At 42.4% G+C, this 13,414-nt stretch overlaps 1 long non-coding RNA gene and 1 pseudogene across 1 annotated transcript; one reads left to right on the top strand and one right to left on the bottom strand.

Annotated features, from left to right (window-relative positions):
- Window positions 1-678: 678 nt before the first annotated feature.
- Window positions 679-9,806, top strand: LOC115292800. Its single transcript, XR_003909140.1, has 3 exons — window positions 679-725; window positions 1,247-1,310; window positions 9,214-9,806. It is a non-coding gene; the product is annotated as an uncharacterized LOC115292800 (long non-coding RNA).
- Window positions 9,807-10,844: 1,038 nt separating this feature from the next.
- Window positions 10,845-13,414, bottom strand: part of LOC115291249 — a 37,236-nt pseudogene continuing 34,666 nt past the window's right edge.

Genomic DNA, 13,414 nt, shown 5'->3' on the forward strand with positions numbered 1-13,414 from the left:
ATAAACGTGAGATCTGACCTGAGCCGATGTCGGAGGCTCAACCGACTGAGCCACCCAGGCGCCCCTCCTTCCCACTTTATAAGGTTCCACTGGCTTAGATTCTACTGTATGCAGCCTAAGCCCTGAAAATGCAAAAGACCTCTGCAATGAAGAGCTTTGGGGATGATATAATGCTAACATGGTATGAAATACAGCTTAATTTTCTCATTTGAATTCCATCTGATGTAAAGCCAAAACTCAATATCTTTTCAAATCTACGGTAGTCTTTTTAAATTAGTCTTTTTTAATGTATTATTTTTTTTTTTTTGGAGTTTTGTTACAGAACCTGGTCTGGATTACTTGGCAGAAAAATCAAGCGCGCCTTGGAGATCTTGGAAGGCAGGAGGCTTATTTCACACCGCAGACTTAGAGGAGATCACTCTCCAGAGGTCTGAGTCCTGAGCACAAGCATGGGGGACAATTTACAGTCTGTTAGTTCCACATTAGTAATTTGGCACACCAGGCAAGCAGGGCAAGAAGAAGAACCTAGAAGGGAAGTCTTTGGGCAGGGACTGGAATTCCCCTATCAGTCTTGTCAGTCATCTTATAACACAATTTTTCCCTATCATTCCCCCTTTCGATGCCCCTTTAAACAGATCTAGGCTATATTAGAGGGCATTATCTTCACTTATTATGGGCTGGTAGCCTTGCAGGGCTGGCACTCGGGCCATACGGAGTTTTGCATTGTATCCTTTTTCTTAGTTCCCTGACTTTGGTTGTGACTGTTTCCAACTGATTCTCTGAAGTAGACGCAGGTGCCCCCTTTCTCAGCAGTGAAGAGGTCAAGTGCCCATCTGTTCTGGAGGGCAACTCCTGCCAGGGAACTTATTTGGCTCTGCAAGGACACTAGGGAGTCAGCCACTCGTTCCACATCTTCATTGAGTTCTTGGGACAGTTTATGATATAGTCACATGCCTCCTATGCCAGTCCCTATCCCCATGGCTATTCCTGCCCCTAGGAGGACAGGTGGCACCACTGCTTATTTACCCTGGGCCTTAGGGCTGAAGGTTTACAAAAGGGGCCCAGATTAGAGGCAACCAATACCAACAAAACATCCTACCCATAAGAGGAAGGTGAGTGCGAACAGGAACCTCTCCCTGTTTCCCCAGCTTTCTGGGGCAACCTCTGCCAGTCTGATCCCAAGGAGTAAGGACAGTCTCTATTTATTTTATTGGACCAGTGATTCCTCAACTTCTGCCATGCATAGACCACCCAGCTTCTGGGGTGTGGCTGGAGCAGGACTGAAGATCCCAAGAATCTAAGACTTTCTGGTAAGTTGCTTTGAGCAGGTTCGTTGGACTTGGGTCAGTCTTCCAAGTCTGGAACTCCTCAGGATTGGCCCTCTCAACTCTGGAATGGTGGACCCATGGAGTGATACCTGTGACCTTGAGGGCAGTAGGGGTGGTCAGGTATGAGGCCCAGTCCACTGTGGTTTGAGAGGGTCTTTTTTCCAATCTTTTCCCCAGACTGAGTCCCCTGGTGAGAAGGTGTGTACTGGGGATCCTAAAGAGATTGGGGCCCTCTCTGTGGCATATTGTTGTAACTCATTTAGGGTGGCCCCTAAAGCTTGAACTTGTTCTCTTATTCCCTAATTCCCTATTTGGTGTAGGTTCCCTGGGAGGCTCCCTAGACGTAGTTCAAAAGGGGAGAAACCTTGAGTTCCTGGTGTGCAACAACACACAGGAGGTCTGTTTCCTGACAGAACTCGGCTAGGGTTCCCTTTGAGGGTTCAATTCATCCACTCTAATTTCCCTGAGCTTTGAGGCCTGTTTGTGTAATGTCCACCATGAACACAGGCCCATTATCGCTGTGGATTGTGGTCGGTCTTTGAACTACTGGTGGAGGTCGTGGCTCAGATCCCCACCACGGTGAGGAGGCCCATATATGTGTGCAGTAGTGAAGGCATACTGGGAGTCAGTGTAGATATTGACTCATTTGCCATCACTGATGGTGAGGGCCTGGCCTAGGGCATATAATTCAGCCCGTTGTGCTGACCATTCCTATGGGTAAGGTGCCGGCTTCTAGGATCTCATCTTTGGTCGTCACTACATAACTTGCTTTTCGAGTGCCCCCTGCAGTGAAGCTGCTGCGTCACTGAAGAGGGTAAAGTTGAGGCTCTGTAAGGCTTTGGTACCATAGATCTGGGCGGCTCGTGAATTGGTCACCTCGGATTAGTCATGCTCTGGTTTCCCTTCTTCTTTTTTTTTATACTTTATTGTCAACTTGGTTTCCATAAAACACCCAGTGCTTCTCCTCACAACTGCCCTCCTTCATGCTCATCACCTGCCTTCCCTTTTGCCCTCCCCCTTCAGCACTCAGTTTGTTTTCATTATTCAAGAGTTTCTCATGATTTGCAAATGGTCTCCCTATTTCCCCCCTTCCCCTCTCCCATTGTTGATCTTGCCATGGGCTCTATTAAAAAAAAAAGAAGAAGAAGAAGAAGAAGAAGAACGGCAGCTCTCCAGCATGGATGGATGTGGTTTGGTGTAGGCAGGTCTCCCTTCCACTGTGGGTCCCAAGGGCCACTCCCTGAGGCCCCGCCTTGGTGGTTGTGGGGGGAAAAGTGTCGGCACTCCAGTCCCTTCTCAAACCAAGCGTTGTTACTCCTTTTGGGTCTGATCTCCCTGTGCCACAGGCATAGCCAAGGTGGGCCAAGTTGTATTTCGCAAGCCTGGCCTCATCTCTAGATTGATACCACCCAAAATGTACTCCTGCAGGCTGGGCGGCTTCCTAACAAGGGATCAAGTAGGGGAAGTAGGGGAGCAGGCTTTCCTGGTACCTCCTGGGACCAGGGCACCTAGCCCAAGGAACGCACCACAGCTAGAGAAAGGATCTCTCTCCGAATGCCCTGCGGTTACACATGGGATGATAGGATCCCTCTCCGTCCAGGCCATGGGTTTTTCTTTCCTCCAGAGACCGTTTTGTGAGCAGTTTCAGCCTCTCTTTCTCTTCCCCTCATCTCTCCGCAGAGGCGGCTCCCTCCCCTCCACGCCTCTGGGTCCCGGCCTGTATTTATCTTCCCTAGTTCGCAATCACGCACGTATGAGGCTGTCTTTTTGGTGGACTCTGTCTCTCTTCCTCCCAGTGTCTTGCTGTTCCGTGTCTTATGGCTTCAGTCCTTCTTTGTTTGGGAGATGTGAGTGGGCAAAAAGTAAGGGGCTCCCTATCTCTGCCAACTTGCCTTCCTCTCACAAATCTTCACCTTTAATCCTCAATCCTTTTGAAGATATAAGGAATTCTTCTTCATATTTATGACTTGTTTTTTGTTTTTTCACCTCAAATCCTATAAATGTAGCCTTTCAAGGTTAAAGTAAGCCATGATGTAGTAAAACTAATCAAAATTACAAACCTCAATTTATGGAACATTTATCCCATGAAAGATGTTTTTTTCTCATTTCTCCAATGTCACTTGTATTTCTGTGGGGGGGGGAGGGGGGATGTGCACGCATGCATGCGTGTGGTTTTAGTCCTGAGAGGTTTGATTACCTATGTAGATCCCTTTGTCCACCACTACAATACAGATATCTGACTGGTCCTTCACCACAAAAATCCTCTTCATAACCACACCCAGTGTAGAATTAGAGAAAGAACTGTAGTCCTCCTCTGTATCCTGAAGGAAGGTGACCTCATCCCTTAAGATTGCTCCCTGCTAAGTCAATCCTGACAAATGGCCAAGGGAAAGAGCGGTCAAGGCCTTGCGTTGTTGGCACACACAGCGAGGCGTGTAGGAGTACGAGAGGCCCACGGAGGACTATCTTGCGCAGCAGTAATTTCCCTAGTCCTTGAAGGGCTTAGAGCACATCTTGGTGGTGTGTGCGTGTATACATGTCTGTCGTTTCCTCCCTGCTGTGCATTGGCAGCTGAGATGGAGTGTCCTCCTGGTGTCCCCACTGGCTTTGCTGTCCAGTCCTGTAAATGTTCAGGGTTCTTCACAGCATCCAAAACAAGAAGAAAGAAAATGTGATGGGAGTGTGTGGGCCACATTCAACCCATGACTGGGGTTCAGATTCTGCTTTTGAGGTAACCTAATATTAAAGTGTTTTTAGAGTGTTTTGTACAGGGACAAACCAACCTCAGAATGATCTTGTTTCAGTACACTTTCCTGTGTATGTGAAATGAGGTTTACAATATCATTTATAAATACAGCAATATGATGAAATATTTATAAATACTATGCTAGGTATTTAAGGAGACTCAAAGATTTACAGTATTCTGTCCCAAGTGTAAAATAAGCAAATATAAAATTATAGTGTGAAACTCATAAAGGATGATTGATATAAAATAAATGCAAATTTATCATTTTGCACTTAGGTACCACTTTATGATAGAGGTATCGCCTCATCTTTTTTAGAGACAAAGCTGAACTTCACCAGGAGTTAATAGCAAGGGGATTGGGTGCTGAGGAATTTCTTCCCTCTGATGTAATTGCAATGAAAGGAGTTAGAAAGAAAGAGAGAGACATGAGCGCTCCTGGGAGAGGGGAAGCAGAACAGGTGGAATTAGCTGACGCAAGAGCTGTAGAGATAACGAGTCTCAAAGTCCCCAGCAGAAGCCTGGTGAGGCAGCCTGCTGTCCTGACCGCGTTCTGCCAGCTTCCCGAGTAGGCTGCTGGTCTGCGGCCACTGGTGTGTGTGGTGGGGGCAGAGGCCGGTGCTGGGCCTGGGATGACCACGATGCTTCCACTCTTGGGGTAAACGCTGTCTTCAATGTACTCAACCCTGTGTATATCGTAGAGGATGTTCCCATGTAACACTTTCTGGATTCTAAGGAACCAAAATGTGTGTACGTTAATATAACACATTTATAAGGCAAATGAGGTGCACTGGAAATCTATATACAAGTAGCTTAAAAAAGAAACAAAAAATAAATAGCAAGTTCTAAACACATATTCTGTAATTAACTAGCTCTATGGTGGCCCATTCAATTTTCTTGAAGTTCTTAGTTCTGTTTCTTCTCAATAAAGGAGCCAGTCATGTGAAAGCATATAATTTTGTTATGTACAGTTGCTAGGTTTACCTTAAGATTTAATTCCAGGCCCGAAGGATATGCATCTGGATCAATTTAGAAAAGAAACATCATAATCATGGAATAGTTGGAATAATGTAACCAGTAACCTATAGCAGCATTGACTGTGGTGATGCTAATGATGATTAAAGCAGCTGTCCTTTTCGGTGCCCCCTACCTTTTAGACATGGTTCTGGTCCTGACTACTTTCCATATATATATATATATATATATATTTCTTTTTCTTTTTGAGAGAGAAACAGAGTGTGAGCAAGGGAGGTGCAGAGAGAGAAGGGAGACATAGAATCTGAAGCAGGCTCCAGGCTCTGAGCTGTCAGCACAGAGCCTGATGCAGAGCTTGAACCCACAAACCAAACCGCAAGATCATGACCTGAGCTGAAGTTGGACGCTCATCTGACTGAGTCACCCTAGCATCCCCTACTTTACACATGTTAACTCATTTAATTGTTATAATAAACCTGTTAGATAGAAACTGTGATAATACCTCTTTTAGGGGTAGCGGGTGGCTCAGTTGGTTAAACGTTCAACTCTTGATTTTGGCTCCATGTTGGCAGAGTAGAGCCTAATTGAGATCTAGTGTCTGTCTGTCTGTCTGTCTGTCTCTCCCCTTCCCCCATGCTCACCTTTTTCTCTCTCTCCCAATAAATGAATGAATATTATAGAAAATATAATTCCCTTTTTAGAGATGAGAAAATTGAGGTTAGATACCTTGTGCAAAGTCACTCACAAAACCATTATTTGAAAGTGTCTCCAGAGGCGACACCCTAAACCACTATGCCCTGTGTCTTCTTTCATAGGTGTGACATTAATTTCTTTATATGTTAACACAGATCAGAATGAAGTAAAATGGTGGCAGATTACTTCACACACTCTCCAGTTTAGAATCAGAGCTGGGAAGCCCCAGTGGCTCTGAGGACGGCTTGCCTGCGGGTGTGCTCTCTCTGACAGGTTTGCTCTTGCTTCTGCCAGTGTCCCAGTGTTGGCACCAAAGGAAGACCATGTGTTATTCTTCCAGTTTGGTGTTTCCTGAGTCATGTGTGTATTTTGAATATAAACCCCAAAATGATGAGCACACATCTTGATTTATGAATTCTCAGTGAACAATTTTCCCTGCTAACATCTCTATGTAAATATTGAAATCTCTGTGTAAGCTTGAAAAAGAAAAAATAAATCTCAAGTTCTAAACTCTTGTTCTATAATTAGACAGTATAAAGATTGCCCATTAAATTTTCTTACAGTTCCTAGATTTGGTCCTGTAGGCCAAAAGAGTCAAGCTTTCTTTTAATCCTTGTTATCTATCTACCCTTTATACTGGAGTGTCTCCCTTTGAGGGTTCCCCCCTTATTGGAGATCTATGATAGCATACAATACACCCTTTGCTCAGGCCCAAGGCCCCACCACTGCCCTGCTGTGGTGATTGGAGAAATCAAATTCCTTTGTTAAGGGAAAATTAGAATTAGCACCTCTCAGAAGCCAAAGACCATGTCAGCCTCTGTGTAATATGCAGGATTTTCAGATTTTTCCCTGTAGCCTTACGGATTTCTAGAAACTTGGCTTTGCATGTTAGTAGATTGTAATTATACTTTCATCATCACTTTTAGGTTTTCACATTATCTACTTTGCAACCTTGCCAGAAATGGAAGTGATAAAATTGTGAAAAAGGTACACAGATTATAGTGTCAAGAACATAAAACAGAATGTTCAAACATCAATGTAACAGTTAAAATAATTTTTTCCATATGAATTATTAATGGTTGGCAATAGCTAAAAAGATACTCCTTTATTTCCTACTTAAGATGACATATATGATGTTTCTGTCATGTGGAATTCATAGGGAATTCCAGATCCTCCGAAAATGTTTCCATTAATATTTTATTAGGTAAAACCTCAACTGATATCATAGTAACTTTTATAATCCAAGGCATGGAAAAATTTATCTTGGACAAAATGCTGAAACCATGTTTTTCTTGAAAGTTTCAAGAGCATGTTTGCTAAGTTGTCTTAGCTAACAGTCATTGAACACTATTTCTGTTTTGTTAAAGATTAAAAATATTTAGAAAATAAACAATGTTAGACTCTTGTTTATGCAAGGATAGGGACATGAGGGATGCCAGAGAGAATAATTAAAATGACAAAATACTTACTAGTTTTAGAAATTTATTGTTGCTAACTGCCTTTTGCCCTCCTCACCATAAAACTGACTAAAACAAGACTTACATGGGGGCAGTACTAATGTATAGCTTTCTTTATTAAAAAATACTTTATTAAAATATATTCATTTTCATATATATGTGTGTGTATATACATATATACATATATATATATTCTCATGAATGTTACTGTGACCCTAAAACTGCTCTGGAAAATGAAGTCTATTAAAAACAAAATTCGTAGAACCTCGTAAGGATATAAGTGAGCAAGGAAGAATACCAGGAACAGCTGCAAACAGGAGACTACAGATGGCATCTAAAGAGGGAACCTTATATTTAGCATAAGCAGATGGAGTCATTGGAGTGAGGTTTACATGGACAGACTGCCAGTCTGGGTAGGCTAGGTTATGCTGTTGTGACAAACAACCCCAAAGTCTTGGGCTTATAAGAAAAAAAATGTTTGTTTCTTTTTTTAAATATTTTTGAGAGAGAGAGAGAGCACGTGAGCAGGTGTGTGTGCGCACACAGACACACATATGTGAGAGGGCTAGAGTGGGGGAGGGGCAGAGAGCGATGGAGCGCAGGATCCGAAGCAGGCTCCAGGCTCTGAGCTGTCAGCACGCAGCCTGACCAGGAGCTGGAACTCACAAACTGAGAGATCATGACCTGAGCCAAAGTCAGTGCTCCACCGACTGAGTCACCCAGGTGTCCCTGTGTGTCCTGTGTGTCCAGTGCAAGTTATTAGAACACCTCTGCTCGTCACAGTGTCTCAAAGACTTGTGCTAGTAAAGACTCCATCTTGACCCAATCATACATTAGTGCTAAGAAGGCATTGGGCAGTGCACAAGGCAACGCGCACACTGGTTCTTCAATTTTCTGCCCCGAAGTGGAACATCTCACTTAGAGTCACAGTTCATTGGTCAGTGTGAGCCATGTAGAAACAGCCAACTTCAAATGAGCAGAAAAATGCAATCTTAGAATATTTTTGGAAGGAAAGAAAAGAGTTTGTAAATAGCACTAATGACTACTTAGCAAATGTCCTGTTTTTTTCATTTTTATTTTCTTTTTCTTCAAAACAGCCTGCAAAACAGAATGTTATATGAAATTGACTGACATTAATGTGGGCAACTAGTTACATTTTTAAAACAGTATCTTCAGGGGCACCTGGGTGACTCAGTTAGTTGAGCGACCAACCTCAGCCTCGGCTTAGGTCATGATCTCACAGTTGGTGAGTTCAAGCCCCATGTCAGGTTCTGTTCTTACAGCTCAGAGCCTGCAGCCTGCTTTGGATTCTCTCTCTCTCTCTTTCTCTCTCTCTCTTTGCCCTTCCCTGCTCACACTCTGTCTCTCTCTCTCTCAAAAATAAATAAACATTAAAAAATTTAAAAAAGAAACAGCATCTTTACATTAATGATGCTTACTGTCTTCTAATTTATCATTTTAGTTTTATCAACTAACATCTTAAGGAGAGATTAGGGTAAATCTAGCAGCTCCATAAAGACAGTGGAAGGCCCTAGGGATAAGAGAAATGGAAGACATACAGGAGAGTTGCTTAGTTGAACATAGGCAGGGTTATTATGCTTTTACTTCACAATTTGCCTGCCCTGAATTGTTAAAATTAAAAAGACTGACAAAACCAAGTGTTAGTGAGAGTGTGGAGCAACTGGAACTCTCGCAAATTGTTTCAACCACTTTGGAGAGCCATTTGTAAGTATCTAATAAAACCAGACATACAAGTACTCTGTGATTCAGCTATTTAACTTTTAGGCATATACTTAAGAAAAGTATGTACAAGTGTTTACCAAAGGTCATACACAGTGTTTCTAGCAGCTGTATTCACAGCCCCAAATGCAGAGATCTCAAAATGTGCATCAATAGATTTTAAAAACCGTGTTTTATAATCCCAGAATGAAATGCCATACAGTGACAAAAAGGAAAAAGTACTGATATACGATACAACCTGGATGATGGCTAAATCTCAGAAAGTATCTTTATTCAGGTTCTCCAGAAAAACAAAATAAATACATGGAATTGGCTCACATGCGTATGAAGATGGAAAAGTCCCACAATCTGCAGTTGGCAAACTAGAGACCCAGAGGAGCTGATGGTGTGGTCCAGGTCAAGTCCAATTATGACTGCAGCAGAAGACTGATGTCCCAGGTCAGAGAAGTGGACAAAGAAAATTTCCCCTTATCCTACCTTTTTTTTTCTTTATTCAGTCATCCAGCTGATTGGATGAGGACCAACCACGTTGAGAAAGGCCATCTGCTTTACTCGGCCTACCAAGTTGAATATGAATCTCATCCAGTAACACCCTAACAGACACACCCAGAATGTTTATCCAAATGTCTGGGCATCCCATGGTCCAGTCAAGTTGACACATAAAATTAACTATCACAAGTCCATTCCTTGTCTACTTGACACCCATACACATCTCCTTAAACCATACTTAATTTCCGAATATAGACAATAACAAGGCATGTCTGATACAACTATTCTACCTACCATTTAAAATGCACTAACCCATTCCCCAGAAGAAAAGATAAAGTTCTTAATTGATGTTTACTCTTGCTCTGATATCCTTAACTTAAATATTATGATATAAAATTAGTAATATTTAAATACCATGGTAATAAGTTAATGTGTTTTATGTTATAAGGGAACATATGCTATTCACATACACATAACAAAATAAGAAGGAATTTTCATAACAATTACAATTATTGTCTCTGTTATGTGGTCATAGCTGACATCTGTAATTACTTTCATCTACTACCTATTCTGTATTATGTTTGCCTTTGGCAAGCACCTCAGTTGTTTGTGGTTCTTTACCTAATGGAATTACACAAAGGTTCATTCCTAAAAGATGTGGGACATTAGTAGTCATGTCTGGATTGGGCTATTTTAGTTTTCCACTGACTTTAATATACAGCCATGGTAATACAAAGAGATGGGCTAAGGGGTCTCCTGTATCCAGCCATCTTTGTTACATTGTTGAGTATCAGTCCAATTTCCCCTTGGTATCCAGGATCAGTCACTTCAGCTGACACACTAACTCCCTTCTTTGCCTATTAATTTAAAGGCATGAAATGTCCAAATGCCAGGGTGGCAGTCTTAATTTCCAGTTCAATTGAATCGTTAACTTTGTTTCCTGGTATAACCATTCCTCACTCTGGTACTAAGGCTTCTAGGTCAGCAGAGCATAACGTTGCAAAAATGAAGTAGAAATTTTGCTAATGGGTCACTGTGGCTAATTGTGAGTGGTGCCATTCCAATTTTTTTTTTTAATTAAATAGTTTATTACCAAGTTGGTTTCCATATATATATATATATTTTTTTTTAATAAATAGTTAACCATTCCCATTTCTTGATTCCTGCACTGAAGAATCCTGGTGATAGGAAAGATAGACCCATATATTGGATGCTGATCCTAAGTATATACAGCCTCCTGGAGAACCTTCTAGAGTTGCTGGGAATTGCCACTTAGTATTACAACCAAGTATTCAAAAGGCCACTCCATCATTTTATCAGTCAGCTGCTTCAGGATGATGAGGAACAGTGGTGGATTCCATGAGCATGGGCCCACTGCAGTGTACATCCAACTATATGGCTGGGTAAGTCAGATAACATCTAGTTCATGATGGGTAGTTTACGTTCCATGGTGGCTGGGTGCTCATGTTTAAGTGTTTGGTCTCTACTGGAGCAAGCCAAGAGCTATTTTTCAAAAGGAGAGTATTTCTCTTGCTAAGGATGGCAGGATTTTGTTCCAAAATTCTAAGGGCCTGCATTAAAATTCACCTATAGGTGATTTCTGCCAGGGATTCCAAACAGCATTCCTGTCTGCCCCCAACAGTTCTAGTTCCATTGGATGTGCTGGATCATATGACCCAAGTGACAGAGTAACTTTTATAGCAGCCAGGACCTGCTGCAGAGCTTTCTCTTGTTCTGGGTCCTCCTCAAAACTAGCAGCCTTTCGGGTCACTTGGTAAATGGACTGGAGAAACACTCCCAAATAAGGAATATGTTTGTTGCCTTTAAAATACTGAGTCCCATTAGGCATTGTGCACTTTTTTGTTGTTGTAGGAGGGGCCAGATGCAGCAAGTTATCCTTCACCTTTGAAAGGATGTCTCCATATGCCCAGTACCACTGAACCACTAGAAATTTCATTGACGTAAAAGACCCAATTTTTTGTTGGATTTATTTCCTATCCTCTGATAAGCAGGATAGGAATGTCTTAAATGTCTTACCAGTAAGTCCAGAATAGTTGCTACTTCTTGCTCACTAGGTCCAATCAGCATGATGTCCTCAATGTAATGGACCGGTGTGATGTCTTATGGAAGGAAAGGGTGATAAAGGTCCCTGTGAACTCAATGATGACACAGGGCTAGAAAGTTGATATACCCCTGAGAAAGCACAGTGAAGAGGTGTTGCTGGCCTTGCCAACTGAAAGCAAACTGCTTCTGGTGGACCTTATGGACAGGGACAGAGAAAAAGACATTTGCCACATCAATAGCTGCATCCCGAGGACCCAAAGATGGGTTGATTTGCTCAAGCCATGAAACCATATCTGGTACAGCAGCTGCAATTGGAGTCACCACCTGGTTAAACTTATGATAATCCAATGTCCTTCTCCAAGATCCATCTGTCTTCTGCACAGGCCAGATAGGCGAATTGAATGGGGACATGGCAGGAATCACCACTCTTACTCTTTTTCAAGTCCTTGATGGTGGCTCTAATCTCTGTGATAACTCCAGGAATGGAATATTGCTTTTGCTTTATTTTTTAAATTTTTTTTTTTTTTTTTTTGCTTTTTACTTATTTTTGAGAGACAGAGAGGAGTGAGCATGGGAGGGTCAGAGAGAGAGGGAGACAGAATGTGAAGCAGGCTCCAGGCTCTGAGCTACCTGTCAACACAGAGCCCCACACGGGGCTCGAACCCACGAACTGTGAGATCATGACCTGAGCCAAAGCCGGATGATTTACTGACTGAGCCACCCAGGCGCCCCTGCTTTTGCTTTATTATTTTCCTGAACAGAGGAGGCCATAGGAGCTTCAGCTGGGCCCTTGCCACCATAGTAGCCTTCAATCCACATGTCAGGGAGCCAATGTGGAAATTGTGCCAGCTGCTGAATGTATCTTCCAAGAGTGCACTCTGGAGCTGGGGGATCACCACAGGCTGGGCTCAGGGACCCCTGGTCCCCTTGTGAGACAGAACTGAGTTAAAACCCCATTGATCACCTGACCTTTTAAGTCTCTGCTCTGACTGATGGACACAGTGACATTTGGGGTCTCTTGGAATTAGTTCAGAGGCAGTGACAAGTAGTCTCAAAAAGATCTGATTATTTCCTTTTCCTCAATGCACAGTTAGCTATGCTGGTAAAAGGCCATAGGTCCTTTTGGGGAAGACTGAAAGAAATATTAACAGTAAGAAAAAAATTATTTTTTGAGAGAGTGCACATGTGAGCAGGAGAGGGGCAGAGAGAAAGAGGGAGAGAGAGAATCTTAAGCAGGCTCCACACAGAGACTTGATCGTATGATCATAAGATCATGACCTAAACTGATATCAAGAGTCAGCTGCTTAACTGACTGAAGCACCCAGAACCCCAATAGTAAAAGCTTTTAGAAATGTCTCAGGGTCCTTCCTCAAGAGGACCTGGTCCCTCCTTCATTCACAGGGTTTTGAGTATATAAACTGGTTAAGATCTGAGAGTTTATTGAGGGGCTGTGACCTTCTTTATGGTTCAGATTTGGTTATTGTTTACTTGAACCAGACCTTTTGTGCTGCAAGTGTAAGACATCAGAGACTGAGGGAGGAAGTGCAGCCCAATCTAATGCCTCAAACTAAAATACAAATAAACAAATAAGCAAACTACTTTGCTGGCCAAATCCTAACATGTGGATTGGTCTGATTAGCCCAAAGGTCTCCATTTTCACCCATCTACAGATAGTGTTTTTATACCTATGCACTGCTTTTCAGAAACAAATAATTTATTTGTTTATTAACAAACTAATAAAAATTAAGTACTTAAAATAATTTATTATAAGCTTGTAATAAATGTCCTTATAATAGATTTCCTCATAATTAAGATTAGGGACTGTGGAAATACCCAATTAGAATTAGCATCCCAGAGGTGCCTGGGTGGCTCAGTCAGTTAAGGTCCACCTTCGGCTCAGGTCATGGTCTCACAGTTCGTGAGTT

This window comes from Suricata suricatta, chromosome 5 (assembly GCF_006229205.1).
Source record: "Suricata suricatta isolate VVHF042 chromosome 5, meerkat_22Aug2017_6uvM2_HiC, whole genome shotgun sequence".
Taxonomy (NCBI): domain Eukaryota; kingdom Metazoa; phylum Chordata; class Mammalia; order Carnivora; family Herpestidae; genus Suricata; species Suricata suricatta.